General features: G+C 41.5%; 1 protein-coding gene across 8 annotated transcripts in view; it reads left to right on the forward strand.

The window, feature by feature from the left end:
• Window positions 1-16,196, forward strand: part of GCKR (glucokinase regulator) — a 326,754-nt gene that overhangs the window by 83,233 nt on the left and 227,325 nt on the right. The window lies entirely within an intron of this gene.

Consider the following 16,196-nt stretch of genomic DNA (forward strand, 5'->3'; position numbering starts at 1 on the left):
TCAGAGAGGTTACGTTGTTCCCAGATCTCTCCTCCTACACATTGGCTCAAAGGAGAAGTTTCGCAGAGGTCACCAGAGTCCTAAGAGGTAACCAAGTCCGTTATAGATGGGGCTTCCCTACCAAATTAATAGCTACCAAAGATGGAACTCAGCATATCATACTGACTCCCCAACAGGGGCAGGAGCTCCTCAGGACTTGGCAATTGCAACAACAGGATGGATCGCCGCCTGCCTCTCCAGGGAGACCCCCTATAGAACGCAACTTACCAGCACGCCCGCCCAGGAGGAGCCCGGAGCTCAGAGCACATGCCCGAGAATGGAATCCTGGAAGCCCATAGTCTTGAGACTGATACTGTGACTGCTAGGGTCTGCACAGGTCTGGTTAGGTTAGGTCCACTTAGAAGTGTACTAGTGGGTCTCAATTGTATCATGAACACTAGTAAAAGTATAAACTTTGAATGCCACTAGTCTCAGGAAATGTCTATATGTTGCTTGGAAATTGCTGTTTAATGTTAAAGTGGATTTATAGCTTACTGTTGTTGAAGGCCTATCGGGCCTGTGTTAAGTTACTGCTATCCCTATACACGGTTGTAAACATGTTAATGTTGTCTTAATTTCATACGTTATTATAGTTACAGGTTTGGGGGGGGGGCTATGGGTCTGTTGCTGGGTCCGCCCCCCTCCATCTTCATCTGCATTCCCATTCTTATTTCTTTCTTGTTTTGTTTTCTTTTCTTTCCACCCTCCATCCCTCATTTTACACTTCTCCTCTTTCATCCTCCGTTCTTCACTCCTCACCTAACACTCTCCATACTCTCTTCACCCCTCACCTAACACCTTTCATATTCCTTCTCTTACCCTCTATCCCTCACCCTACACCTCCCACCCCGCATTCATTCCACTTCTGTTTCCTAACCTGTGCCCCTTCCCCCCACACTCCCCCTCCCCTCCTGTCCCACCAACACTACCTCACTCCATCTATTCCTGCCCGATCCCTCCCACCCCTACGCCTCATTCCTCTACATATCACAATACCCTACATCACTGCTCCCCAACCTGTTACTCATATGCGGATAGGGGACAGCTGACCCCCCGCATACACTTAGCAGAGTAGAGGACTCTCTGCCAACTCGGGGAGGTGGGGCGTCTGGAGAGGTTGGCTCAGCATTCCGAACACTCTTATTCTATAACTCTCACCCCTCTCTCCCTCCCCTACCCCCTTCCCTCCCCCCCCCCCCCCCCCCCCTTTTTTTTTTTTTTTTTTTTTTTTTCCTACCCCTACACCTAAGGGCCCCCCCGTAGTTGTGAGACATGAAACTATGCACCTTAAATACCAGAGGCCTGAACTCTCCGACTAAACGGAGCTTACTCACTACATTTTTGAAAAAACACCGCATTGACATAGCTCTCCTCCAAGAGACCCACTGGACGGAAGATATAGCCACCAGATTCAAATCCATACACTACCCAATTTGTATTGCATCCACATTTCACAAGAAGGCAAGGGGGGTGACGATACTGATAGGGGATCAAGTAGCGTACGAACCTATATACACTGACTGCGATGTTGCAGGGAGGTATGTAATTTGTGTATGCCGGCTTGACTGTGTCCTGTACACATTGGTGGCTATATATGTGCCCAACACCAATCAAGCTAGCTTCCTTAAAAATCTCCTCCGGAAAGTAGATAAAGTGAAACAAGGCCACATCCTCCTAGCTGGAGATTTCAACATGATTTGGGACCCAGAGAAAGATAGAAGGGGGAACACCAAACTACCGGGAGATAGGAATAGAGACTACATCTCTCAAAAATTTAGGAAACTGTCTGCCCAATATGACCTCCATGATGTCTGGAGGGCTCTCCATCCTGACTCCTGTGACCATACCTTCTACTCGGCTCCCCACTCATCCTTCTCTAGATTAGACTACTTTTTCTGTGACCCTTGGGCACTGAGGAAGGTGCAGAGATCTGTTATACTGCCATGCACATGGTCTGATCATGATGCGGTGGTGGTCGCTTTAGATACAGGAGGTGCCCGAGAGGGGCCCAGGAGATGGCGCATGCCTGAGCATCTATTTCAGGACACTTCCATGCCCGAATGGTCCAGAGAAACCATTGAGTTTCTGAAGATCAACAACACAGGGGAGACTTCAGTCTCCATTGTCTGGCTGGCACTAAAAGCCTACATGAGGGGGCTCCTCATAAAAAAAGAAGCACAGCAGAGAAAACAGAGAAATGAGTCCCTAGCACAGTTATACTGCAGGCTGGGAGCATTCAGGAAGAGAGCTGAAAACAGAGCCTCCCCTTTGGATGTCACTAAGTGGCAGGAAATCAAAGCACAAATCCAAAAATTAGAACTTGAGCAAACGCAAAGAATGCTCAAATTTCTGAAAATGAAATTCTACCATAGTGGAAACAAGGCTGACCGCATGCTTGCGAATAAACTCCGCCAAAAGACAATGGCAAACAGAATCGCCTATATCCAAACGGAAGAGGGAAGGCGTTATTCGCCAAGAGCCATAGGCGAAGCGTTTGTGGAATATTATAGCAGGCTCTACCAAATATCCGCATTCGAGAGAGAGCCAAGCCTCCCTAGGGAGGACATAGTAAACTTTTTGCGAGCCCTCGACCTGCCCAAAGTTCCGAAGGAGGCCGAGGAATCGTTGTCGGCTCTCATTACTATCTCAGAGGTGACCCAAGCTATAAAAGGGCTGAAATTACACAAGGCCCCGGGCCCGGATGGATTCTCATCTATCTTTTACAAGAAACTCTCGGGAGAGATTAGTCCCCTCCTGGTGTCTGTCTTTAATGCAGCTTTCCAGAATGGGTGTTTCCCCAGAGAATACTTGGAAGCAGAAATTGTGACCATCCCAAAACCGGACAAAGATCCGAGTAGATGTGCAAGTTATAGACCTATATCCTTAATAAATGTGGATATAAAGCTTTACTCGAAAATCCTGGCTAATAGGCTAGCCAAAGTGCTTCCCTCCCTGATCCATCTGGACCAGGTGGGGTTTGTCCGGGGCCGTCAGGGTTCGGACAATACGCGCCGTCTTTTGGACATCTTCGTTGAGACTAAGTCTCTGGGGCTCCCACTAGTTGCCCTGTCGTTGGACGCAGAAAAGGCCTTCGACAGGGTGCGGTGGGAGTATATGGAGGAAGTGTTGAGGGCCTTTGGGCTTCCGACCTGTCTTACTAGTGCAATTATGGCACTATACTCGGGCCCTTCAGCCAGAATCCGAGGAAAGGGGTTCTGCTCAGATCCCTTTGAGATCAGAAATGGGACCAGACAGGGGTGCCCGCTGTCCCCACTGCTCTTTGTACTGTCTATTGAGCCTTTGGCTATCATGATTAGGAAGACGGCTGAAATCCAGGGAGTACTGATTCATGATACTTTGCAAAAACTCGCACTTTTTGCAGATGACCTCACCCTGTTTATCACGGAGCCTGAAACCTCGTTGCCGGCAGTCTTTGAATGTTTACGGACATTTGGTGCGATATCATACTACAAGCTCAACTTCACTAAAACAGAGGCGTTGGCAATAAACTTGTCTACGGAGCAACTTAAGGAGCTCAAGGAGACTTACCCATTTGCTTGGTCCACGACTGGATTAAAACACCTAGGGGTTGTCCTTTCCCCGGACCCAAAGACTGTAATCCGGGCGAATTACGACCCTCTGTTAAAAGAATTTGATTCTCTCACTATGAAATGGGTTAAATATGAGATATCGTGGATCGGGAGAATACAGTCGGTGAAGATGTCCCTTCTCCCCAAGGTCACGTACTTCTTTAGATGTATACCACTGGCTGTCCCGCAATATATCCTTAGCCGATTCCAGACGATAATAAACAGGTTTATCTGGCAGGGTAAACCCTCGAGGATAGCCATGCAACAACTACAACGGCCTGTTCTGCACGGAGGATTGGCAGCACCTAGCATAGGCAAGTACTATAAGGCAGCTATGCTCTCCCACGTGACAGCGTGGGGGGCCCCAGCTGAGGAAACTAGGTGGGGGCAGCTTGAGCAAGCTGTGCTCCCCTCGGGTCTGCTGCTGGGGGACCTCATATGGGTCCCTCAGCATACAGATGCACTCTTGGGGGTTGAGAATCATGTCATTAAAGCAGGTATTAAAACATGGAGAGAACTTAGGGGCCTGACCGGAGTGGCTCCGCACCCATCCCCAATCCATTCAATCAGGGCTCTGCTATCCTGTTTGCCGGAATCTCATGCGCAGTTGTGGTCCGGCTGGGGTATCCAGCATGTCAGAGATCTCTATACACCCAGAGGGTTGGCGACCCAAGCCTCAAATCTGTCAGACATAGACATCCCCAAAAAGTTCCACTTTGAGTATTTCAGGCTTATATCATTGTTGATCTCATGGAAGTTTCAAAAGGAGAAACCCAGAGAATTGACACAATGGGAAAAAAGATGGCTGGTGGGCAAACCCCTACGCAAGGCGTTGACAATACATTACCAACTCCTGCTAGACTCAGAAAGATTCGCCAAAACATTCCGCATTGTGGAATGGGAAAGAGATATGAGGAAGGAGCACGAGGAGTTGGAGTGGCAACAGGCAGTCCAATACACAAGAGCAGCAATCCATTGTGTCTCATTGTATGAGCTTTACATAAAACTAGTCCTACGCTGGCATAGAGTACCAGTTAGCCTCAATAAGATGTTCCCACAGGCTTCAGACAGATGCTGGAGGGGATGTGGCCAAAGGGGTTCCCACTATCATATCTGGTGGAGTTGTGCGAGAATAAGGGTAATTTGGGACCAAATAGAGGTAATGTTAGATCAATTGGGGTTACTAAACGGACTGACATCTGACACTGCCCTGTTCCATTTGGGACTGGGAAAACTGGCACAACCTGAGAGAGTGCTCTGTATCACCATACTGTTAGCTACGAAACTAGCAATTGCAAGATGCTGGTTAGGAAAAACGCAGGTCACACTTTACATGATACGAGACATTATCGAATATATCCGCTCTATGGAAGATTTCTCTTTGAGATCCATGGGCAAGGCTGGGTTACACGGGCAAATCTGGGCACTTTGGGAAGTAGGAGTCAACTAATAGAAAGACATCTAACGTACAATAGTCTCATGAGTGGAGTCCACAGGGACAATATAGCAGATAGCCACTTGCTCTTGGGACTTCGGTCCCCTCCCCCCCCCCCCCCCCCCCCCTTTTTTTTTTTTTTTTTTTTTCTCCTTTCCCCCCCCTTCCCACCCCTTTGTTTCCTCTTATCCTCTTCTCCCCTTCTCTACTCCCTTACTCTTTTCTATGCCCCCGGACGCCCTGCCGCCCGGGTACATTCTCAACCTTCCACTGATGAACAAGGTATAGCCTGCCTGGGTTCAGTTAACTAGGTATTCCTTATACACTTTATTTCTTGTTACTTAAGTCTAGAGGAGGGGTCATACCCCAGGCAGGGCATATATGAAACTCCAGTTTCTGTTTGTTTGGTATATGTTACCTTAAGTAAAACTAAGATCCTTGAACTGAGCATTGACAGAGATAAGCCTTTTAGTAATAATCACCCTTGTGAGATTATAGGCTTCAGCTGACAATTCAGATGCAGGTACCATTCGCTGTCTGTGAATATGAAGTTATGTAAAAAGAGGTATCACTCATGGTTAAAGAATGCCCTCATTGGACAACTGTTTGAACTATGCATAAACCTAATGACATGTCTGTTTTATTGTCTATCTATGTTTGCTTTCTCTGGTATGTATCATATGGACATGTTGCCATGATTCCCTTATATAAATGTACTGTATTATTTATGACTTTACCTCAATAAAAAAATATTTAAAAAAAAAAAAAAAAAAAAAAAAGGTATATGAAACATAATTTTACAAAACTACTTGCCTTGTGTCTTGCCCTTGCCATGTCATTAGATGTCAGTATAAAGAATTCCCAGTCGGATCTATGACACAATAATTTCATATGTGAAATAGTGGTCTTTATTCAAAAAGGACCCGATAGGTCTTGAAACCTGACTTATGCACTTATGCAGTCTTATTAAATAAATATGAATGATGATGAAAAAGAAAAAATGCTTAATTTTATTAAATTGACCGTATAAACATATATAGTTGTATTGTCAATTAAACCTTATGATGGAATTGTGATCTTTGAAAAGAAATATGATGGTTGACTAGTTCCCAGTGAGAGCTAGCTATGTGATGAAAATTTGTGTAATGTAAAGTGCAATTTATGTGACTAACCAACATGTCAACCATCATGTTTCTTAAAATTGTAACCTATATCATACCCCAGAGTATAATAGGTGGGAGCTAGCTGCATAGTCACAGGAAAAGACACAATTAAACGTTTGAGATGTATATATATAAAACCATATTAACTATAATATTAGTACAAGTGTAGCCCATATCACCCCAAGACATGCGGGTGAGAGCTCTCAAAGTGGGTAGTATAAGGGGAGTTGGCTGATCAACTACAAGGGATAGACAAAATGTTGAATCTGTAATGTCATAGATTCTGTAAAACTAGAGAATGATGTGTGAGAACTAGATGTGTAAAAATTATCCTGTATAGACATATGTCAATTTATTGAAAGCATTATAAGTGTGAATTGTGCATTTGAAGTTGGATAAAACATTATATATATATATATATATATATATATATATATATATATATATATATATATATATATATTTATACTGTTAAAAACTATAAAAAATTGCGAGTAGTGATATGCTTGGGTTGTGTATTAATGTTACTATCTCTTACATTAGTAGTGTTGAATGATATGGTATAGTATATGCACTATGGGATAAATGTGAATCAGTTGAAAGCTGCTAGATTTAAATTGGCATTGAGACCCACTGGATAAAGGGTCTTCAGTTTGTATATCCAGTAGGTTTCCCGTTGTCTTAATTTTATTAGCCTATTATAGTCTGATGATTTTGAAATAAAATCTATCGGATAATATTTGAAAATATATGGGTTACCATTGTGTTTATTTAAACAATGGTTGCGTATACTCTTTTTGATCTTAGTTTTTTGCAATTTTTACAATTACGATGGTGTTCTAATCTAATCCTAATTTTTCTGGAGGTGCGACCTACATACTGTATGCCGAATAAGCATTCTATAAGGTAAATTACAAAATCTGATTCACAATTAAAGAAACCAGGGATGTTAAAAGATTCCCCTGTGGCTGTGGATTTGAAAGTTTGTAAACCGGATTTGATGAGTTTACATGAACCACATCCAGTATTCCCACATTTGTAAACTCCTTGTAGGCCAAAATTCCCTTGTTATTGATTTGAGTTTTGTATCCTCTACCAATATGATGGACGTGTTTAACTCTTTTACTGGGAGCTAACTTGTTTCTTAGTGTTGGTGCTCTCCTGTATACTATTTTTGGTTTGTTATTAACTATATTTTTGAGTATGGGATCCCATTGGATCACATGCCAGTGTTTGTTGAATATGTGTTGTATTTTGTTAAAATCAGTGTTATATTGTGTTATAAATAAGATCTCCCTAGTGTTCGTTTCGGATTTGGACTTGATGGTTCGTTAATTTTTTGTTTGTAAGATCTTAGTTCTATCTAAATTCTTGGTCCTAAATAGGGCCTGATCTAATAAGGTAGATGGATATCCCTTGTCCAAAGATCTATTCTATATAAAATTTTACTTTGTTCTAGAAAAGTATCTAGAGCTGTGCAATTTCTCCTTATCACAATATTCCATCCTGACTGTATGGAATATTGTGAATCCAACCTTTATGATGATTGCTATTGTAGTCTAAAAAGCTGTTACTGTCAACTTCTTTGAAATATGTTTTGAATGTTATTATGTTATTTGTTACCAAGCTCAATACAAGATCTAAATACTCTATATTTTGTCATTGTATGTTGGCTGTAAAACTTAAGCCCATGTCGTTGTGATTGAGGTGGGAAATAAAAGATTCTGCTGATGACCTATCCCAAATACAGATAAGGTCATGAATATATCAGCCATAGAAGACCAGGCTCACCCCAAACTCAGTGTGGTAAATGTATCTCTCTTCAAAGAGACCCATGAAAAGGTTCACGAAGCTAGGGGCGAACCTGGTCCCCATGGCTGTACCCTTCACTTGTAGAAAAAAACGATCTTGATATATGAAATGATTATAAAGTAAATGAGAGAACAATATCGGAGTAGAAATAATAAGTCTCTGGGGAGCTGTTACTTTGCGCAACTGGCAGAGAGTATAAAAGAGCTCAAATAGAAAACACTGTCCAAAACACAAGCAGAGGATAAAAACATCTAGGACTACGGCTACTCTAGCCGAAATCGGTCAGATGCTTCTTGCAGATTTTTAATGTATGAGTCTAACATGACTTAATAAAGGACTTGTTTTTTTAACTTCAATTGATGCCTTTCGACCAGTTATTCTTATTGGATTTATTCTGAACTGTGCTGGGTTTCCTATTTTTTTTTAAATTCCAATAATTTTTATTAGTTTTCAATTTTTTCAAAACAATACAACAAGTAGAAAAATACAATTCACAGAAATAACAAAAAACATCTGCAGTAGATGGCATTCCTATAAATAGCATTTCTAGATTCTCTGGATCCTTTATTTCACAGAATTTTTAAGCCACCGCATTATTCACTTCTATCTCTATTGTTCTATCTTTAAGGGTTATAAAGAAAGGCAGAAGTATAAGGGGAAGATTGGGGAGGGTGGGAAAGGAAGAGAATAAGATAGTATATCCAGTTCTCACCAGTGTATATCTTATCTGAGTGTGAGTTAAGCTAGGGTAGATATACCGTGTTCCCAAATAAAGAGTATATCATTAATAAAGTCGTGTTTGCCGATATAGTTGTAGTGATACTTTTCTAGTGTTATTATATGGTCCATCTCAGCTAGCCATTGTGTTTGAGTGGGGACGTCTTGGCTCTTCCATAGACGTGGAATTAATCTTTTTGCACTTGTTAGCATCAATTGGAGAAGTTTTGTACGGTAGATACAATGTGTTGGTGGAAGGATGTTGAGCATAACATGTTTACTATTGAGAGAGATATTTGTTCCTAGTATTTTATTAATACACCTTTCTATATGTGACCAGAATTCCGTCAAAAGTGGGCAATCCCACCATATGTGAGTTAAGCTGCCTGTCCCACCACAGCGCCTCCAGCATGCTGAGGAGGTAGTCGGAAAAATGTATCTAAGACGCTGTGGTGTCAGATACCAGCGAGAGAGTATTTTGTAGTTCAGCTCGGTTAGTAGCACCGAAGTGGAGGCAGAATGTGTAGCTTTAAAACTGTTTTTCCAGTCCTCATTCGTGATCTCCCCCAGTCCCTCAGTCTCCCACTTCTCTAGAAAGGTAGGACTACGGTCAGGAAAAGACCTTCGCAGTAGCTTATATGTCGAAGAAAGAAGTGATCTTTTGTAGTCGGGATTAATACATATCTTTTCGAATACAGTCAATGGTCTAAATATGTGAGCTTTGTGTGTGCTGTTGTGAAGCGCGTGTCTTATCTGTAGGTATGAGAACCAACCATGAAAGGGTGCTCCTAGTTTGTCGTTTAACTCAGTTCTGTCCTTAAACTTTCCTGATTCCAGTAAAAGATATATTGGCAAGTTACATAAATGTTTCTCAGAGTTCCAATGGGTAAAGGAGACCTTTTCTAAAAATAGTCGGTTGCCTAGTAAGGGGGTGAGAGGCGAAACTGGGGTGGAGATTGCAGTATCATGGGCTAAAACCGAATCCCAGATTTCTAGAGTGGCCTTGATATAAGCGTTCTGGTATGCCTGTGGTGGTCTGTGAATTTTAGGTAACCAAGCTATGTCTCTCATTTGGTCTATACCAGTAAGGGAGCTCTCAACCTGCACCCAAAGGTCTGATTGTCGGGAATGAGTCCAGGAGACCACTCTGGACAGGTGTACCGCCTTGTAGTAGTTTAAGAGGTTTGGCACACCGAGACTGCCATCCTCTTTATGCATGTATAGTGTGTGCTGGGAAACTCTAGGCTTTTTGTAGGACCATATGAAGGAATTGATCATTTTCTGTTGTGACCTTAGATATGAGATAGGCAGGGCCATCGGTAGTGTCCGGAAGAGAAATAGATATTTGGGTATTATCATCATTTTAATAGTGTTCACCCGCCCGAACCAGGAAAGATGTCCCTGCCTATGCCATCCCTCCAGAAGGTTTTTGATTGTTTTTTGTAGACTGATATAATTACACCGAAAGAGGTCTGTGTTGTTCTGGGGAAGATTTAAACCTAAGTATTTAAGTTTGTCTGTAACACGAAATGGCGTATGTTTCCATATAAAGTCTATATCTTGCTGAGGGAGGTTCAATAACATTATGCCTGATTTTTCCATATTTATAGAAAAGTTAGAGACCTGCCCATATTCCTCTAGGGTTTTTACCAGGGCAGGAAGGGAAGTAGAAGGTGACTGGAGAGTGAAGATCACATCATCCGCAAATAATAGGCACTTTTGGTTTACTTGATTATATTGCAAGCCTAGTATATTTTTGTTTTCTCTGATTTTTATTGCTAGGATTTCGATAGTTATTGCAAATAGTAAAGGCAATAGAGGGCAACCCTGACGGGTTCCGTTTGTTATATGAAAAGACTGTGAAAGGGTTCCGTTCACTCGGACTCTAGCTTGGGGGTTTGAGTACAACGCCTGAATTCTTGATATGAAAGCTTCCGAGAAGCCGAACTTCGACAGAGCCCCCCACATAAACTGCCAGTTGACCCTGTCGAAGGCCTTCTCAGCGTCAGATGACAGAAGCGCTAGAGGAGTCCCATTTTCTTTTGTGCACTGCAGGGATTGCAACACTCTAATTGTATTGTCCTTTGCCTCTCTACCCCTTACGAAGCCAACTTGATCTGGATGTATGATCTTAGGTAAAATTACGTTAAGGCGATTAGCGAGAATTTTTGCATAGATCTTTATATCAGTATTTAGAAGTGATATGGGTCTATAGTTACCCGCCAGGGTCCCCACTCTGTCTGCCTTCGGTATCACTGTAATTATGGCGTCTAGTAAAGAGGTAGAAAATGTCTCTCCACTATCTACAGATGTGAATAATGCATGTAGTGGGGAGCAGAGATGAGCCTGAAATAATTGGTAAAATTTGGCAGGTAACCCGTCGGGTCCTGGAGATTTACCATTTGGGAGTGCCTTAATGGTGTTTACTATTTCTTGTGTAGTTATTGGGGCGTCTAGCACCTGGCAGTCTTCCTCTGAGATACAAGGGGTCTCCAGAGAAGCAAGATAATGAGAAATATTTTTAGTAGTCTCCTGGGTGGTGTTGGAGTTGATATTATAGAGCTTTGTAGGGTTTCCTATTTTTTTATAAATAATTATGTTTGAGAATATAACAAATGCTCTCCAGAATGAATGAACGCTGTAAATGGGTAAAAATATATCTTGTTCTAAAAAGTGAGAAACTGCTGATATTCCCAACTCATGTGTGATATTAGAATACAGAGAGCTACCGTCGCATGTGATCCATAGTACATTTCTATTCACAATGGATGTGTTGCTAATGAGTTGTAAAAGGTGTGTACTGTCTTTAATATATGAAGGAAGGGTGATTACGAATTTCTGTAAGAATTGGTCGATGTAGTATGAAAAGTTGTAAATTAAATTGCCTATACCGGCAATAATGGGAAGTCCAGGGGGATTTTGTTTATCTTTATGCACTTTTGGTAATTGATAGTAGTGTGCTATACTCGGGTTGGTAACTTTTAGAAATTATTTTTCATTTTTATTCAAAATACCCACTGAGACCCCTTTGTCTATAAGTGCAGATTGACGGCTAGATTTGGAGTTTGGCGGTAAAAGGGCTGTTAACGCTCCGCGGGTTTTTTTCTGGCCGCACCATAAATTTAACTCTGGTATCGAGAGTTCAAACAAATGCTGCGTTAGGCTCCAAAAAAGGAGCGTAGAGCATATTTACCGCAAATGCAACTCTCGATACCAGAGTTGCTTACGGACGCGGCCAGCCTCAAAAACGTGCTCGTGCACGATTCTCCCATAGGAAACAATGGGGCTGTTTGAGCTGAAAAAAAACCTAACACCTGCAAAAAAGCAGCGTTCAGCTCCTAACGCAGCCCCATTGTTTCCTATGGGGAAACACTTCCTACGTCTGCACCTAACACTCTAACATGTACCCCGAGTCTAAACACCCCTAACCTTACACTTATTAACCCCTAATCTGCCGCCCCCGCTATCGCTGACCCCTGCATTACACTTTTAACCCCTAATCTGCCGCTCCGTAAACCGCCGCCACCTACGTTATCCCTATGTACCCCTAATCTGCTGCCCTAACATCGCCGACCCCTATGTTATATTTATTAACCCCTAATCTGCCCCCCACAACGTCGCCGACACCTACCTACACTTATTAACCCCTAATCTGCCGAGCGGACCTGAGCGCTACTATAATAAAGTTATTAACCCCTAATCCGCCTCACTAACCCTATCATAAATAGTATTAACCCCTAATCTGCCCTCCCTAACATCGCCGACACCTACCTTCAATTATTAACCCCTAATCTGCCGACCGGAGCTCACCGCTATTCTAATAAATGTATTAACCCCTAAAGCTAAGTCTAACCCTAACACTAACACCCCCCTAAGTTAAATATAATTTTTATCTAACGAAATAAATTAACTCTTATTAAATAAATGATTCCTATTTAAAGCTAAATACTTACCTGTAAAATAAATCCTAATATAGCTACAATATAAATTACATTTATATTATAGCTATTTTAGGATTAATATTTATTTTACAGGCAACTTTGTAATTATTTTAACCAGGTACAATAGCTATTAAATAGTTAAGAACTATTTAATAGTTACCTAGTTAAAATAATTACAAATTTACCTGTAAAATAAATCCTAACCTAAGATATAATTAAACCTACCACTACCCTATCAATAAAATAATTAAATAAACTACCTACAATTACCTACAATTAACCTAACACTACACTATCAATAAATTAATTAAACACAATTGCTACAAATAAATACAATTAAATAAACTATCTAAAGTACAAAAAATAAAAAAGAACTAAGTTACAGAAAATAAAAAAATATTTACAAACATAATAAAAATATTACAACAATTTTAAACTAATTACACCTACTCTAAGCCCCCTAATAAAATAACAAAGACCCCCAAAATAAAAAATTCCCTACCCTATTCTAAAATACAAAAATTACAAGCTCTTTTACCTTACCAGCCCTGAACAGGGCCCTTTGCGGGGCATGCCCCAAGAATTTCAGCTCTTTTGCCTGTAAAAAAAAACATACAATACCCCCCCCCCAACATTACAACCCACCACCCACATACCCCTAATCTAACCCAAACCCCCTTAAATAAACCTAACACTAATCCCCTGAAGATCTTCCTACCTTGTCTTCACCATCCAGGTATCACCGATCCGTCCTGGCTCCAAGATCTTCATCCAACCCAAGCGGGGGTTGGCGATCCATAATCCGGTGCTCCAAAGTCTTCCTCCTATCCGGCAAGAAGAGGACATCCGGACCGGCAAACATCTTCTCCAAGCGGCATCTTCTATGTTCTTCCATCCGATGACGACCGGCTCCATCTTGAAGACCTCCAGCGCGGATCCATCCTCTTCTTCCGACGACTAGACGACGAATGACGGTTCCTTTAAGGGACGTCATCCAAGATGGCGTCCCTCGAATTCCGATTGGCTGATAGGATTCTATCAGCCAATCGGAATTAAGGTAGGAATATTCTGATTGGCTGATGGAATCAGCCAATCAGAATCAAGTTCAATCCGATTGGCTGATCCAATCAGCCAATCAGATTGAGCTCGCATTCTATTGGCTGATCGGAACAGCCAATAGAATGCGAGCTCAATCTGATTGGCTGATTGGATCAGCCAATCGGATTGAACTTGATTCTGATTGGCTGATTCCATCAGCCAATCAGAATATTCCTACCTTAATTCCGATTGGCTGATAGAATCCTATCAGCCAATCGGAATTCGAGGGACGCCATCTTGGATGACGTCCCTTAAAGGAACCGTCATTCGTCGTCTAGTCGTCGGAAGAAGAGGATGGATCCGCGCTGGAGGTCTTCAAGATGGAGCCGGTCGTCATCGGATGGAAGAACATAGAAGATGCCGCTTGGAGAAGATGTTTGCCGGTCCGGATGTCCTCTTCTTGCCGGATAGGAGGAAGACTTTGGAGCACCGGATTATGGATCGCCAACCCCCGCTTGGGTTGGATGAAGATCTTTGAGCCAGGACGGATCGGTGATACCTGGATGGTGAAGACAAGGTAGGAAGATCTTCAGGGGATTAGTGTTAGGTTTATTTAAGGGGGTTTGGGTTAGATTAGGGGTATGTGGGTGGTGGGTTGTAATGTTGGGGGGGGGGGTATTGTATGTTTTTTTTTACAGGCAAAAGAGCTGAACTTCTTGGGGCATGCCCCGCAAAGGGCCCTGTTCAGGGCTGGTAAGGTAAAAGAGCTTGTAATTTTTGTATTTTAGAATAGGGTAGGGAATTTTTTATTTTGGGGGTCTTTGTTATTTTATTAGGGGGCTTAGAGTAGGTGTAATTAGTTTAAAATTGTTGTAATATTTTTATTATGTTTGTAAATATTTTTTTATTTTCTGTAACTTAGATCTTTTTTATTTTTTGTACTTTAGATAGTTTATTTAATTGTATTTATTTGTAGGAATTGTGTTTAATTAATGTATTGATAGTGTAGTGTTAGGTTAATTGTAGGTAATTGTAGGTAGTTTATTTAATTATTTTATTGATAGGGTAGTGGTAGGTTTAATTATATCTTAGGTTAGGACTTATTTTACAGGTAATTTTGTAATTATTTTAACTATGTAACTATTAAATAGTTATTAACTATTTAATAGCTATTGTACCTGGTTAAAATAATTACAAAGTTACCTGTAAAATAAATATTAATCCTAAAATAGCTATAATATAATTATAATTTATATTTTAGCTATATTAGGATTTATTTTACAGGTAAGTATTTAGCTTTAAATAGGAATCATTTATTTAATAAGAGTTAATTTATTTCGTTAGATAAAAATTATATTTAACTTAGGGGGGTGTTAGTGTTAGGGTTAGACTTAGCTTTAGGGGTTAATACATTTATTAGAATAGCGGTGAGCTCCGGTCGGCAGATTAGGGGTTAATAATTGAAGTTAGGTGTCGGCGATGTTAGGGAGGGCAGATTAGGGGTTAATACTATTTATGATAGGGTTAGTGAGGCGGATTAGGGGTTAATACATTTATTATAGTAGCGCTCAGGTCCGCTCGGCAGATTAGGGGTTAATAAGTGTAGGTAGGTGTCGGCGACGTTGTGGGGGGCAGATTAGGGGTTAATAAATATAACATAGGGGTCGGCGATGTTAGGGGCAGCAGATTAGGGGTACATAGGGATAACGTAGGTGGCGGCGATTTGCGGTCGGAAGATTAGGGGTTAATTATTTTAAGTAGCTTGCGGCAACGTTGTGGGGGGCAAGTTAGGGGTTAATAAATATAATATAGGGGTCGGCGGGGTTAGGGGCAGCAGATTAGGGGTACATAAGTATAACGTAGGTGGCGGTCGGCAGATTAGGGGTTAAAAATTGTAATTGAGTGGCGGCGATGTGGGGGGAGCTCGGTTTAGGGGTACATAGGTAGTTTATGGGTGTTAGTGTACTTTAGGGTACAGTAGTTAAGAGCTTTAGAAACCGGCGTTAGCCAGAAAGCTCTTAACTCCTGCTTTTTTCAGGCGGCTGGAATCTTGTCGTTAGAGCTCTAACGCTCACTGCAGAAACGACTCTAAATACCAGCGTTAGAAAGATCCCATTGAAAAGATAGGCTACGCAAATGGCGTAGGGGGATCTGCGGTATGGAAAAGTCGCGGCTGAAAAGTGAGCGTTAGACCCTTTAATCACTGACTCCAAATACCAGCGGGCGCCCAAAACCAGCGTTAGGAGCCTCTAACGCTGGTTTTGACGGCTACCGCCGAACTCTAAATCTAGGCCTAAGTTTGTAAATATGTCATCATGGGATCTTTTGGTAAGATTTTATAATAATTTTCATCTCCCAGAATTCTGTCCGCTTCCCTAATATAATCTTCAATATTTTGAATAATGATTCCACCGCCTTTGTTGACATCCCAAATAATAATGTTTGGGTTACTTTGTAAACT

This window comes from Bombina bombina, chromosome 4 (genome assembly GCF_027579735.1).
Source record: "Bombina bombina isolate aBomBom1 chromosome 4, aBomBom1.pri, whole genome shotgun sequence".
NCBI lineage: Eukaryota > Metazoa > Chordata > Amphibia > Anura > Bombinatoridae > Bombina > Bombina bombina.